The sequence below is a fragment of the Folsomia candida genome, unplaced genomic scaffold, assembly GCF_002217175.1.
Source record: "Folsomia candida strain VU population unplaced genomic scaffold, ASM221717v1 Fcan01_Sc014, whole genome shotgun sequence".
NCBI classification, from domain to species: Eukaryota; Metazoa; Arthropoda; class Collembola; order Entomobryomorpha; family Isotomidae; genus Folsomia; species Folsomia candida.
Window position 1 is genome coordinate 3,849,405 of NW_019091206.1, and position 12,899 is coordinate 3,862,303.

A 12,899-nucleotide genomic window follows, 5' to 3' on the forward strand; every position below is an offset into this window, starting at 1 on the left:
AGAGGAGAATGCAAAAGGAGTGGCGAATTATGACCACTTTCCCATTACGGCCTCTAACCCCCCATTCATTGTCATTGCGGGGCGGCGGCGGAGGACGGAATAAGCAGAAAATAATGGGCCGAATGAGCCACTCCAATTTTAAACTGAGATATTTATGAATCCACAATTTTCCTCTAATCCCTCCTCCTCTCAAACCCATCATATTTATGGAACGTAGGTGTGCCGTGTGTGTAGCATATTATACAAACTTTGTATGCAATGTCCCGTTCCTTCATCGGTCGTGCATAAATACTCCTGTTTCCCACCACCACAACCTCGCTCTTGAGGTATTTATCAAATTGATTTCTCCAGAAATTTCTTGCCACCACTGAGTTGGCACCTTCCTCGTAACTTAATGTCTCTTCTTCATCTCGTGACCCTCTCGATCGCCCTCAAACACCAAGTCTCCGATGGGAGCCAAGGGGACTTTGTCTTTTCAAGCCAAATCTTAAGAGTCTGAGCAACCTGGCTGATTCCACCATCGATTGAGTTAATGATGTGTGGTTTTAGCGGAGGAGAGGATGACAAGATAATCCACCCAAGAAATGAGGACCTCGTCGCTCTCAATGTTCTCGACGTGGGGAGATGGATCCCACTTTAAGATTCTCATCTTTACTCGCAGCCTCCTTTGCAGGCTAGGAAATCCTCTCCCCGCTTTGATGCAAAGTTTACTGATGGTAATCACATGGTAATTTGATTGCTGTGCTACTCACCGATTATTCGGGGATTTAGGAAGCTCATTATTCATTACGACCCATCATTATTACAACATTGGGGATCATACGTAATCCCATCCCGGCCAAGATGGAGCTCAAGCAGTGCGGCTTCCCAGAAACATTACTTGCGAATTTAAATCACGTAAAAGTTGTCGTATGCAAAACCACAACAATAATTGTGCAAAACTTATGAATGGCAATTTCCAACCTGGGCAATTATTACTACTCATCAAAATAATGACGAGACGACCTCGCAAATAAACCTGTTTCATCGAACTGATTGGTGCTCAGCTACTCCCACCACGACGGCTGGAACTGCAAAAGTATATGCATTTCTTGCCTACTTTGCCTACAACAACAATTCAACTTTCTCTCATGAATATTCACTGCACAACTTTTGGGATTATTTTATCATATCAACATTGAACTAAGGTCGAGGTCTCTGTTTTCCTCTCTCTCTCGATAAAAGAAGTAAAGGAGCTCTTGTGACGTTGACCCTTTTCTTCGTCACATCAGTGCTAACGTTGTTGTGCCAAGAGCTGAAATTTGAGCACAATGCAATTGAATTGTTCAATGTTTTTGAGACACTGACCAGCGAGGCCAACCTGCTGCTGGATGAACTTTACCCTTTGGAAGAGTTTTCTTTGTTTCTACTCGGTGATTTTCAAATATGGGCCGAACCTGAGGCAAAATAATGTTAAAATAAGCAAGAAAAGATTTAAACAATTTCTAAACTCTCATCCTTTCCTAGAATTGCTGTCACTGTTTGAGCGAGTTCACTCAGCGAGAATATTTCACGGCCTGTTACCCGATCCATTTAGGCAGGAGGAGTAGGGAGAGGAAGCACTTGGAGCTCGTTCCGGGGATGCGGAGAAATGCAAATGCCTCCCAGCACCAAGTTCTTTCCACGCAAATACCTGCAATACAATCCTCTTCCTTCCTTCGCAGTCCATGAAATATCTGTCACTCACTCACCCTGCCCGCACCACCGTCGTCGTCATCATCTTTTCCCAAAAATTCCCCCAAATTCGCAAAACCCTTGTTATTAGGATAAGCTCTGTGGAGGTGAATCCCAGCCAACGGTGCGAAGCAGAGTGTTCCGCGCGAGTTGCCGCAAGCTTATCGAGAAATGCTTTTGAAACTTTGTCAACTAGTGCGAGAACAAGCTCCTGCTGACATTGGATCATCCTTGTTTGGAAACTTTTGAAAAAACTTTTTTCCAATATTTACAACGTCGAGGAATTATTCCTACAAATTGAATCTACATATTTATGCCTATTTCATAATCTGCTACAATTCTGGGGGAGGACTGTCACCCTTCACAGATTTAGCTGGGCATGAAAATCCACCAAAGCTTGGACCTCTCTTTCTCCGCTAACTCAATGGATGAGGAGATTACGTACATTTTTGCTCTAGCCGGGTAGGAAATCCGGACAAATAATGTACAACAAGTCGAGAATCTGTACCACGCGGTGTGTCAAAAGGAGAAAGTAGGGAGCGGAAGCCTAGCTCATTCTTTCCACCGTCAGCGGTGCACTTTTTGGAGGAATATGGAGCCACAAAGGAGAGAAAGGTCCTCTCTCCAGCAGAGCCGTGGTTCCATGGCTAAGGTTACCTTGGGCTGGGAGAGCGAGGGAGCGAGGGAGAAAGTGAGTGGCCAAGAATAATAATGTCGGGTCGTGCCGTCAAGAGCTCACAAACGGATCTGGAATCTGAAAAAGAGTTCCGTCCTCGTGATGTAGATCCTCATCGTCGAGAGGAAGGAATGTCGGACTGAAAGGACGCATTGTTTGTACAAATGTAAAAATAATAAGAAAATTGCGGTCTGACTTATGGCTTTTTGAGAAAGGGCAGGAATAATTCTGGACAAATTTAATAAAGTTGCGAGGGAGTAGTCCGCATGCATCACCATCAAATGTGACGGCATGCTGGGGAAATTATTCCTCTGTGCTTGACCGTGCCATCCATCCACCTTGGGCTTTCAGGAGTGAAATGAATTCCTTGGATTTTATCCTTCCTTGTCACGACAGAGAGGCACAGAGGCCTCCCATATCGCACCACCACCACCACCACCACGAGGCGATTAGTCTAATTGTCCATCTCCATGTCCTGTGCTGGACATCGCCCGGAGTACGAAGGAGGTGGAGAAGTGAGTGTAATGACAGTTGCGCCATAATAATTATCTAATTGGTGGGGTACTACCCACCACCAAGTAATTCATAAGGACGTGCATGTGCACTCCGTAGGTGGTGGACAACAGGTAGGCGAGTGGCCTTGATATTGAGAAATGTGGAGCAATGCGTGTGTGGGTGGATGATTAGGGACTGGCCAAGCAAATACCTCAGAGAACCTTCAACCTTATATGATGAGCTCTTATTACTGTCTCTTCACGGAGTAATGGTAGCTACCATGCAGCACCCGGGTTTTCCATGTACCACGGAATAAATACCTTGTTAGACAGCCAACTAAAGGTAGCTGGACATGGTCAGCTGGCATGTCGGCTCTGGACAGTTGGTATCGAAAATCGACCGAAAATCAAAGCCCACTGCGAATGAAATGGGAAGACTACCTCCGCCAGCAAATCTAATACGCTTTTTCTTTATTGATCCAACTCTTGCTCATCTTGACGTTTCTAATCAGAAATTTCCGAAGCTGCGTCCATGCGAGGATAGTGAGGAACCTGCAACACCTGATTATTTATTATCCCTTACATGGCACGCTGTCAGACGCAGGAAAATTCCCAAGTTGGCGATTGGGAAGCAATGCCATTAGCCCCGGAAGTAATTTACCACGTTGCAACACAGCCGCTCTCACTCAAACTTTGTGAGAGGGAGGCCAAGGAGGAGAAAGTGACACAGTCTCCGCATGGAGAGGAGCTGAAAGTCAAACCAAACTCCTCCGTCAAAGCAAACCCAAGTCGTCCGAATTTTGTGAACCGGAAGCCCAACTTAAAGCTGTCCCTTACTTTCTCTCTCAGAGCCTCCGCGTGGGCTTGTGTGTGGCTGCAGTTGAGAGCTGACAATAAGGCTCACACCACTTCTGCTCCGGTTCTTAATTGTTGGCTGGACTGAGCATGAGACTGTGGAGCATTATACAACTCTCTCGCTCGTTCGCTCGCTGAAGCTGGGGAAAGTTGCTCAAAGAAGCAATAATTAGAACCAGAGGGCAAATACTCAAGTGGAATTGTTTACATTGTGCAGAGCCTTTCCATAGTTTGCATAGTTTGAGACACTTGATCGGGTAACAATAAATTTGCATGAAAGGGACGTTTAGCCAAGATGACAAGAATATCTATCAAATATACGAAGGGAAAGTTGAGAATGTGTTTAAAAAATTGCAATTTTCGCACTTGCACGTTTCATCTGTTTTAATCACCGTCTAAAATTACGACATGTACTTACGTAGAACTAACGAACGTTAAAAGATGTAGATTTACTATTTACAAAAGTCTGAATCTGCATGCACATTAATGAAATTTAAACTCGCTAATTCTATTTAATTCGATTTGAGCATGTTTTTGTGTTGTGTGGAAAGTTTACCAAATTGGAAGTTAATGGAATGGAAAATTGAACCTTTGTGAGAGCAAAATCCGATATTATTATGGGATTGAATTTCAGCAGCAGGTGAAGGAGAGGCCGAGGCAAATCATAATCTCGCATTGTGCAATACCTGCGAATTCAGTCGGCTCAGTTGGTCGAATACGTTGTTGTAATCCCACTTTAATTTCTGCTCCACACTCGATTTCACTCAGGAGGAGGACTAATCGGACGCCCTGACTGACAACCCACCCAACTCTAACCAACAGCTTTATCCATTTTATTACTTCACGTCCACTAACTCATCCTCATTTCCTCCGCAAACACACGTTGGACCCGTTTCGTAGGGTGATCGAGCAGCAGAGTAAATCATGAAAATGCGCCTCGTCACTTTCACTCCAGTCGGATGACATTCTTTTCCAATTTCCAGGAGCCTTCTCTCCCGGGCGACCATGACGCTGGCTCAAGTGCTCACTCACTGTGACGACGACGAGGTGACGACGAGACTCGCAGGGTGTAAACTATCCTCAAACAAAGGCTGACTCGGCACCTCAGCACCTCTGGGTTCGAAGAAATGCGCGTAATTGCTAATAATTTCCGACTTCATAGCCGACCTGACGCGCGGTGTGGCAACTGGTGAGACCAGACTCACCACAGGACAACTAAAAACCAACTTTCCAAAAGATTTCCGCCTCCACTCACCCTCATGTCCTTCAAAGTTTGCATAGAACGTGTTCGCCCAGGTTGGAGAAAGTAGTGGTGCTCAAGACTACAAACTTTTGTGACAGCACACCAACCAACCATCCCTGCCCATTTCCTTCCTCGCAAAACTTATGACCACCAACCTGCACCACAATTTGCCATGCATACGGACCATGTGCTCATGAAACTCGCATTAGTGCTGCGTTGGGTCGTGTCTAGTCCAACAGGGCCACCACACACACTCTCGGAAGCATTGTTGACATTGGCAGGAGAAAAGTTTGGAGATGGATTCCAAATATGTCACAACTTTATTCGGGGAATGTCCAGTTCTCGGAACACCAACGGTGGTGCTGACGTATGACGAATGAACCGCACGACGAGGTCTCGCTCTCAATGGGTGGGTTATTTCTACGGAGCTTGGTCACTTCGAAATTCATTACGTCGTTTTCTGTGTGGAGGTGGTCACTCCCACCGCGATGATTCAATATTGGTCACGACCACCTACATGCATGCATACTCTTCCCACCAGAATGGACGCAACGTCTGGCAGTAAAAAAAAATATTATGCAAACTCCCAGAACTCGAAATTAGAACGCTGTGACCATTTTAAACTGGGTCGCTCGCTCTTCCCGTCAAATTATGGGCAACAAATGTGAGAGATCAGGACGAGGAGCGAGTCAAATCCAGGAATGAAAAAGTGAGTGGCTTACAACCTCAGCCAGCGAGCGAGGGAGCAAGGATTAATGGAGGAGTACTCTGGTGAGACAAATGGGTCGAAATGGAACACAATTTGTTCCCTGGTCCGCTCTACACGAAGTAAGTGACTGACTGGCCATGGTGTGTGTAGCCTTTCTCATTGACCTTTACATTCGGATGAAGAACTTGGTTGTGATCGAAAGCAATTCAAACACCACCACCAGCCGCCCGCCCGTTCGCCCGTCCGTCCGTCCATCCGTCCCCACACGTTGGATAGATATTCATTCCTCCTTCGCTATCACTCTGCCGTGCACCAGCAAACTTTCTCCTGCGACCTAGATACACTGGGAAGAAGTGCAGTGCAAGTAAATTAGAGGAGAGCGAGAGAGAGAGAGCCAGTTCTAAAGGTTTCATTTATTCACATCCACTCGAGAGTAATAATAATGCGAGTGGAAGGAAGGAACACGCAAATGTTGGACTGTTCAATGTCGCGATTTATTCGTGTCGATTCCTATCCACGTCAGTGTCTCTCCTTTTGAGCCTACGTGGTCGCCTCGCTTCCTGTGAAGCACAATCTTTCCGTCTCACCAAACTAATTCGGAATAACAAAAACATTTCGCTCAAAGTATTTTTCTTGTCGTCGGTTCAAATGAGTGGGCCATTGTTTTCTGCTCTCGTTGGATCGAGTACGCAATTAAACGACTCATTTCCCTCCATGTCATTCCTCGTATGAATTCACTCTCTGTCTTTCTCTCTCTGGGCTTGTGGCTGGCAGGGTGTGGATACATGGAGAAAGCGAGAGCTTGGGGAAAGCGGATTAATTTCCCATATAATCCTCGCAACTGCTCCCTATCAGCTCTGTTTTCTGTGTCTACCTGTGTGCTCACATAGCACTTTCTGCTGACTACAACTTTGTTCACAAGTTGCACGCATATGTTCCTTGCGATTGCTCGTTACGATCATGGGAGCAGTTTGTGCTGAGATGTGTGGTTATGTGACACATGGACATGGGCGACCACTCCACCAGACCCAAGACGACAGTGGCTGCATTGTCACTGACATGTACATTCACTCATCGATTTCTCAATTTCGTTTTTGCTCATAAAATTATGCGTTATTTACAACAATGATGGATGGTTTGTCAATTTGGATAAATTTAAATTCCTGCCCCGCCCAGTAATTTCTTGTACATGGGACACAGCAATTTCTTATTTTTCTGATTACTTTGCAAAGGCTGGGAGGAAAAGCTATCATTCAATTTCACAACTTAATGTGTAAGCTCGAAAAAGATTAAAAAGTGGAATCGTTCCATTCCAAATCGGTTTCATGAACTTTTCCAATTTCCCTTCTCTTCCTGGCCGTGTGTGCACATTCGTTCGCCGGGGCTGCCAGGTTGGGCAGGCGGGCTCAATTTCTCTGAAAACTCTGACTTCACCTCATCCATTATTAAATCTGACTTTTCGCATTAGTTGATTTGATAGAGTAATACTTTGTCATTTGCAGTGTATCAATACTTGAGCAGCGCGAGGAAGGAGATACCAAACCAATTTTTCCCATATCCACCAACCAATAATGGTCTCCCCATCAAAACCTGGCTTTCCCTTCCACCAGCTACACCCGCACCACCACCACCACGAGGCTCTGCTCACCTCACCTTTCCCAGCATCACCAGCACTTGCACTTTATGCAGCACATACAAAGTGAAAGTTTGCCATTTCCCATTAAATTTGCAACCCATCAGAGTTTCATGTTCGCCCATCGACAAATAATGATACCGTGTGACGACAAATGCATATTATTTGGCTCCAAATTGTGTAATAAAATCACCTCTGAAATGAAGAGTGGGATGAGCACGACTTGTTGAAATGACAATTATGCAGCAGCTGTAACTCTTGAGAGTGCCTCGCTTGGAGGTATAAATGACTAATGAATGGGACACCTCTAACCCATGTCCTCTCCCAGTGACGGCGTCCTCCTTCCTAATGGGGCTTGACACTCTCAACTGGCGTGGACGTGTGCATTCTCGACATTGAATTAATTTCAAGTTTGTGACTCTACCACCACGTTCTGAACGACTTGAGATGTACAATAAGCAGGGACGAGCGATGAGTTATTCTTAACTCGCTCCCTGCACAAACAAGCGTCTCGATATATTTGACTGACCACCCCGCCCAGTCAAGCCTACGCCCTAACCCAGAGTCTCTAGATTTTGAGAGTTCATCAAGCTCGTGCTCTATAATAACCAGCAGCTTGTCGAGATATTCGTCCTCCCGTGACAGTAGTGCAGCTTCGAAAGGAGTGGTTTACTCGACCCAGCCACATTTACTTTCACCCATTTCTTTCCAACCTGGCCGGCTGTGGAGTCAAGAGTGGATGTTCCTGTTTATTATGCAAAAAGCAAGAGTGAGCATTGTGCCTCTTTCTTTCCAGTCCAGAAAATAAAAAAAGTCTCCATTCTAGGAACGGGGGGAACTTTTGCTTCACGACTCTGAGGAAATTCGAGTCTCACAATTCAAGAATCAGTCCACTTTTTAACTCTCCGGCCTCGACGTGTCACCAATATCAATCAACTTGAGAGATTTCTCTCCCTGCCTCGCTCTTCTCCATTCCACTACATGCCAGGCCACCCACCAGGGATACACTAGCATTTCCGAACATGCAGACCCAATAAAGTACATGGACGAAGCATTTCCGGCCTTTGGGGCAATGCGAGAAAGTTGTGGTCTGACCGTGATGAGACTTATTTGTATGTATGACTTTCTGGTACTCTGTGTGCAACTTTCTTTCACCGTCTTCAGAAATACTTTATCGCCTCACGATGCTAGAAATGCCTCGCATATGCGAAATGTAGCTTTTGCGATGCTTGGACACATCGTCATGTTGTTATCATTTGAAACTTATAATCCAGAGGGACGGCATTTGGGAATGATTCTTACCTTTAAGTATAAGCCGATTTTGTGTCGCATCCGTTTTACTTTGAGGTTGAGGCTCTGGGGGAGCTTTGGTTGCTGCTGCCAGTGCTGGCCACGTAATTGGGGAAATCAAGACCAAGGCTGAGTAGCTTTTAAATAAATAAATGGCAATATCCCAGCAAGGAAGACTCTTCTCCAGTGGTGCTGACTTTCTCCTCATCGCAGCAGCTCATCCTCCCTCCCTGTTTGCACTCAATAACGCCAACAAAGTGCAGGACAGACGAGTCTCTAGTCCAAGCTAGCTAAATTACACTCCTCGCTCCGTCACAGTCAAGTCTGGCAAATGCTTCCGAAAAAGAAGGAGGTGAGCGAATATCCACCAATGTTTTCTCCCAGTAGCACTTTGTTAGGTCACAAACAACGTGTTCTGAATAAGGTGCAAATCATAAAGTGCATGCACCGCTAATGCCTCGCAATATGTACAAAGCGTCAATGAAAACCAGAAGAAAGAAACATAAAATGTTCGAGAGGCTTCAACTTTCTCACATTTTGCACACTGGTTCACGTCTCATGTTGGTTGGCAAGAGGAGAAAGTGAGCTCCGTCCAGTCGTTGTCTCAAGTCGCCCCCAACAACGCTGAAGAGTATCGACTTTCCCAGTCTATTTTATGATGACCACTTGTCTCTCTCCCAACGTCGGACGACTGACAAGACTGGGAGGCAGCAGCCCAATTATTTCCGTGCTTTATGATCTCCCCACCCTTTCTTCCTCTCTTTCGGAGGTAATGAGAAGGGACGAGAGTGTGGGGGCGATGTAATATTATTGGCGAGATGATGAGCTGGAGGAGAACGAGTCCAGCCGTGGCACAGGTGAGGAGAGCGAGTTAGTTGGATTTATGGGAGGAGGTGGTGGTCGTGTTGTGAGCAGGGACGCCGGAATTTATGGACTGAGGGCATTCCTATCCGGCCAAGTGGACCAAGTTCTACCCGGAGTCTACCACCACCACCCGCCCGCATGTCACCCGTCACTTTCCCTCTCTCTCCTCCTGCTTGCTGCTCCCTCAACCCGGCCAAAAACTCCTCTCTCTCTCGTCCCCAATTACTTATCATCATCATCATTTCTTGAAATAACAAGGAACGCTTATCTCTCACATCATTGCTCTGTCTGTGTGTTCGGGATGGGTGGGTGCGTCTGGCCGACCGACACACCCCGTCGTCGACGGGCTGTGCCAAATCTGGACCAAGAGGATGATACCATCTTCAAGAGGAATTGTTGCTCAAACAGTCAAATCATCATACTTCTAAATTGGTTTCTTTCCTCTGCCTCGGTTCACTCTGCTACTTTCACCTTTCTCCATATTCCTCTCTCGCTCGCTCTCTCCGCATGCTTCGCGAAATCACATCAAACCAAAACAAAGTTTATTTCATCCACGTACTCCAATGCTCCCTCGACCTTTCTCTCTTTGCGAATCGGCATCTTCATAGAGACGACTGCCGTACGCCAACCAGGTCGGGCGGGCGGGCGTATGGATGTACGGACTATCATTCCTTTGTTGCTGTCTCCTGCTCCTGGGCTGAGATGCTGCTGTGCCGTGATGTGCATGCACAGAGGAGGAGTGGGCCTCGCATGTGCTGCTGGTTCCCTTGAACCACCTGAGAATTGCTTTGTGAAACAGTCCTTCGTCATTGATTACATAAATCCATGGCAAACAAGAGAGCGATGCTTTCATCTGGGGCACATGAGTTTTTACGGCTTTAATTAACTCCTATTTCACCAGGCTAATGAAATGAAACTTCACGAGGACAATTGCAAACAGATGGATGAATGGGAGGAAGAAGCCTTGGTGTGTCGAGCCCAGTTTACAAAGGGCAAATAGGGACACATGATAGCGCCTCTGTTTGTGTCGCATTCGATGGCTCGACACCGATATGAAGTGCTTAAGTACACCCGGGCTGAAAAGGCTCACCTGTTTTGTCTTCCTGATATTGACTCGTTGTTTATTTTGCTAATGGGAAACACAAGTTGGGTCTCGTTGGGAGGAGGATAGGACGAAGAACGCGGAGGCGGAAGGGCAGGGTGTTGGGGTCCACCCGTTGTCAGGCCAGGGATAATGTCAGGAGGTTACTTTGTGTGTCACGACTTCATTAAGCGGGCGCCTGCTAATTCTCCTCTGATAAATTTATTAGCGAGGACTGGGAGAAGATGAACCAACAATTTGAACAGTGGGTAATTCTCATCGTGAAAGTCTCCGTTTTGTATGCAAATGTTCCCATTTCTCGTCACATGTCTCTCTTCGTATGCAGATGCCTATTACCTGGCAGCCAACTCTCCTCGGTGGAATTGCAAGACTGCCTGAAGACGAGATTGCTCAATAGTGCTTCACTCGTTTCTGCATGTTGTTTGTTTGTTGTTGGCAGGAAACTGGGTGAATGGCGATTAAATGATGCGCTGATGCAGCAGCACAGCACCGTCGTGCCCTGCAGTTAAGGCTGTCTCATCTGGTCTCACTTATTGTTGTTGATCAAATTAGTTTCCACTATTTATGGGAATTTACCAGCAATAAAACAACCTTCTAATCTGGATTTATTAAATTACAGGTCCGTATAATTGTGCAAATTCAGTGAATCTGAAAACGCTTTGACGCCAGCGGTTGGTTAGGTTATTCTACAGGCCAACCGAGGATCAACCACAGCACGCCAAGCCCACTTCTTAAACCAGTCCCGCTGGATTAGCAGTGAGGAAGAAGCACAACAACAAAATCCAGCTCCATGCTTATTAGGACCCATAATAAACGTCCTTAATGCCTCATAGGCCGCATGGTTCATTGTCTTCGTGACCAAGGACATACGCGAGTAAATCTTGGGCCCACGAGGATGGCGGAGTGGAGTGAATATACATAAGTGGCAGTGGTGGTGCTTAATACTCCAGATCTAATTGTTCCTTAAGATTCCCTTGGGTCACTGCATATTGTAATAATCCACTTCTCGGAAAACGTGAACCAAATTAATACAAAGTTCATTCCCACACTTTCTCCTCCCCCTTCCGCGTTTTCGCCTAATTGAAAGAGTCAAAGTAGTGGCAAGGAAATAAAACGTAACGTGCTGTTTGCGTTGCAATTTGATGATCGCGTATGAACTCGACACTGGGAAATATTTGCGCAATTATTTAAATATGTGGGACGTGTTCGTACCTACTTTGATTGTTCCGAGCGAGTGGGCTGAGCGAGTGTGATCTGCTGGAGGAGTAGATCTGCCTGGTGGTGTTGTTATCAGTCTCGGAGCAAAGTCATTATGCGCTCTGGTATGTAATAATGATTATTACGCGAGTTGATTCATGAGGCAGAATACTCTCTCTTCTTTCCAAACTGGATTTGGCATAGTTTATTGGTGAAATTACCACCTCTTCTCTCGCTCCCTCGCCCTCTCTTCTCGAATTTCCTGAATTTCACCCCATAAATATTCCCTCTTTGAAAATGTCGACTATATGGTGGTGTGAAGCCAAGGTGGAAAGCACCGCAGAAAACTTGGGGTTTGGGGTCAACAACAACAACCCAAACGTATGCAGTCGGCTGCAACTAGTATTAGAGCAAAATAAAAGCAAGCATTTAAGGGAAAGTTTTTTCACGAGATCGAATCTCGAGCATGGACACATAACGGTCTCATCGGTGATAAGCATGTATTCAGGAGGCTAGGCTGGCGGGGAACGTGTCGAATGTGCCCCCAACGGTGTAAATTGTTGCGAAATGGTGCACACGAGATTCGTTGGAGATCCCGGAGATGATCTGTAATGTATGTAGTTTGGGCTCTGGTTGGTTGGGCAGGCTGGTTGGTGGTTACACAGATCCCAGGCAGACATGCACCCATTACACACACACACATGCACGCAAATTCATATTTACACTTCCACGGTTCCGCTTTCCATTTCCCATTACGAATTAGAATTATGTGTTGCATTACACATCACATCACAGCACGAGATGATCCCAGCACTGCCACCAGCCTGGCTCTGGGCGGCTCTGGCTGCTGCTGCTGAACAGGTATAAATGTACATACGAGTGGGCAGAGAAAGTATCAATATCATGGTCCTATCAGCCAGGCGAAGAAGGAATATGTGCTGCACATAGCAATGCGTTCGTGTATACACAACTGTGAATTCTTGACTTTCAAACGTATTAGTTTACTCAGCGAAAATTGAATGTCAGCTAATTATGGTTGATGGTCATTAATTTCACGGTTCTGTGACCTTTCTTCTCTCGTCTGGGTGCCAGACGGAACGTGCAAGTGGTAAAAGTGCAGACC

General features: G+C 46.0%; 1 protein-coding gene across 1 annotated transcript in view; it reads right to left on the reverse strand.

Moving 5' to 3' along the window:
- LOC110855847 overlaps nt 1-9,530 on the reverse strand; it is a 45,199-nt gene extending 35,669 nt beyond the window's left edge. Inside the window, exon 1 of the mRNA XM_035856667.1 lies at nt 8,626-9,530. The gene's annotated coding sequence lies outside the window, so the exon portion shown is untranslated. The remainder of the gene's footprint in view (nt 1-8,625) is intronic.
- Nucleotides 9,531-12,899: the final 3,369 nt, after the last annotated feature.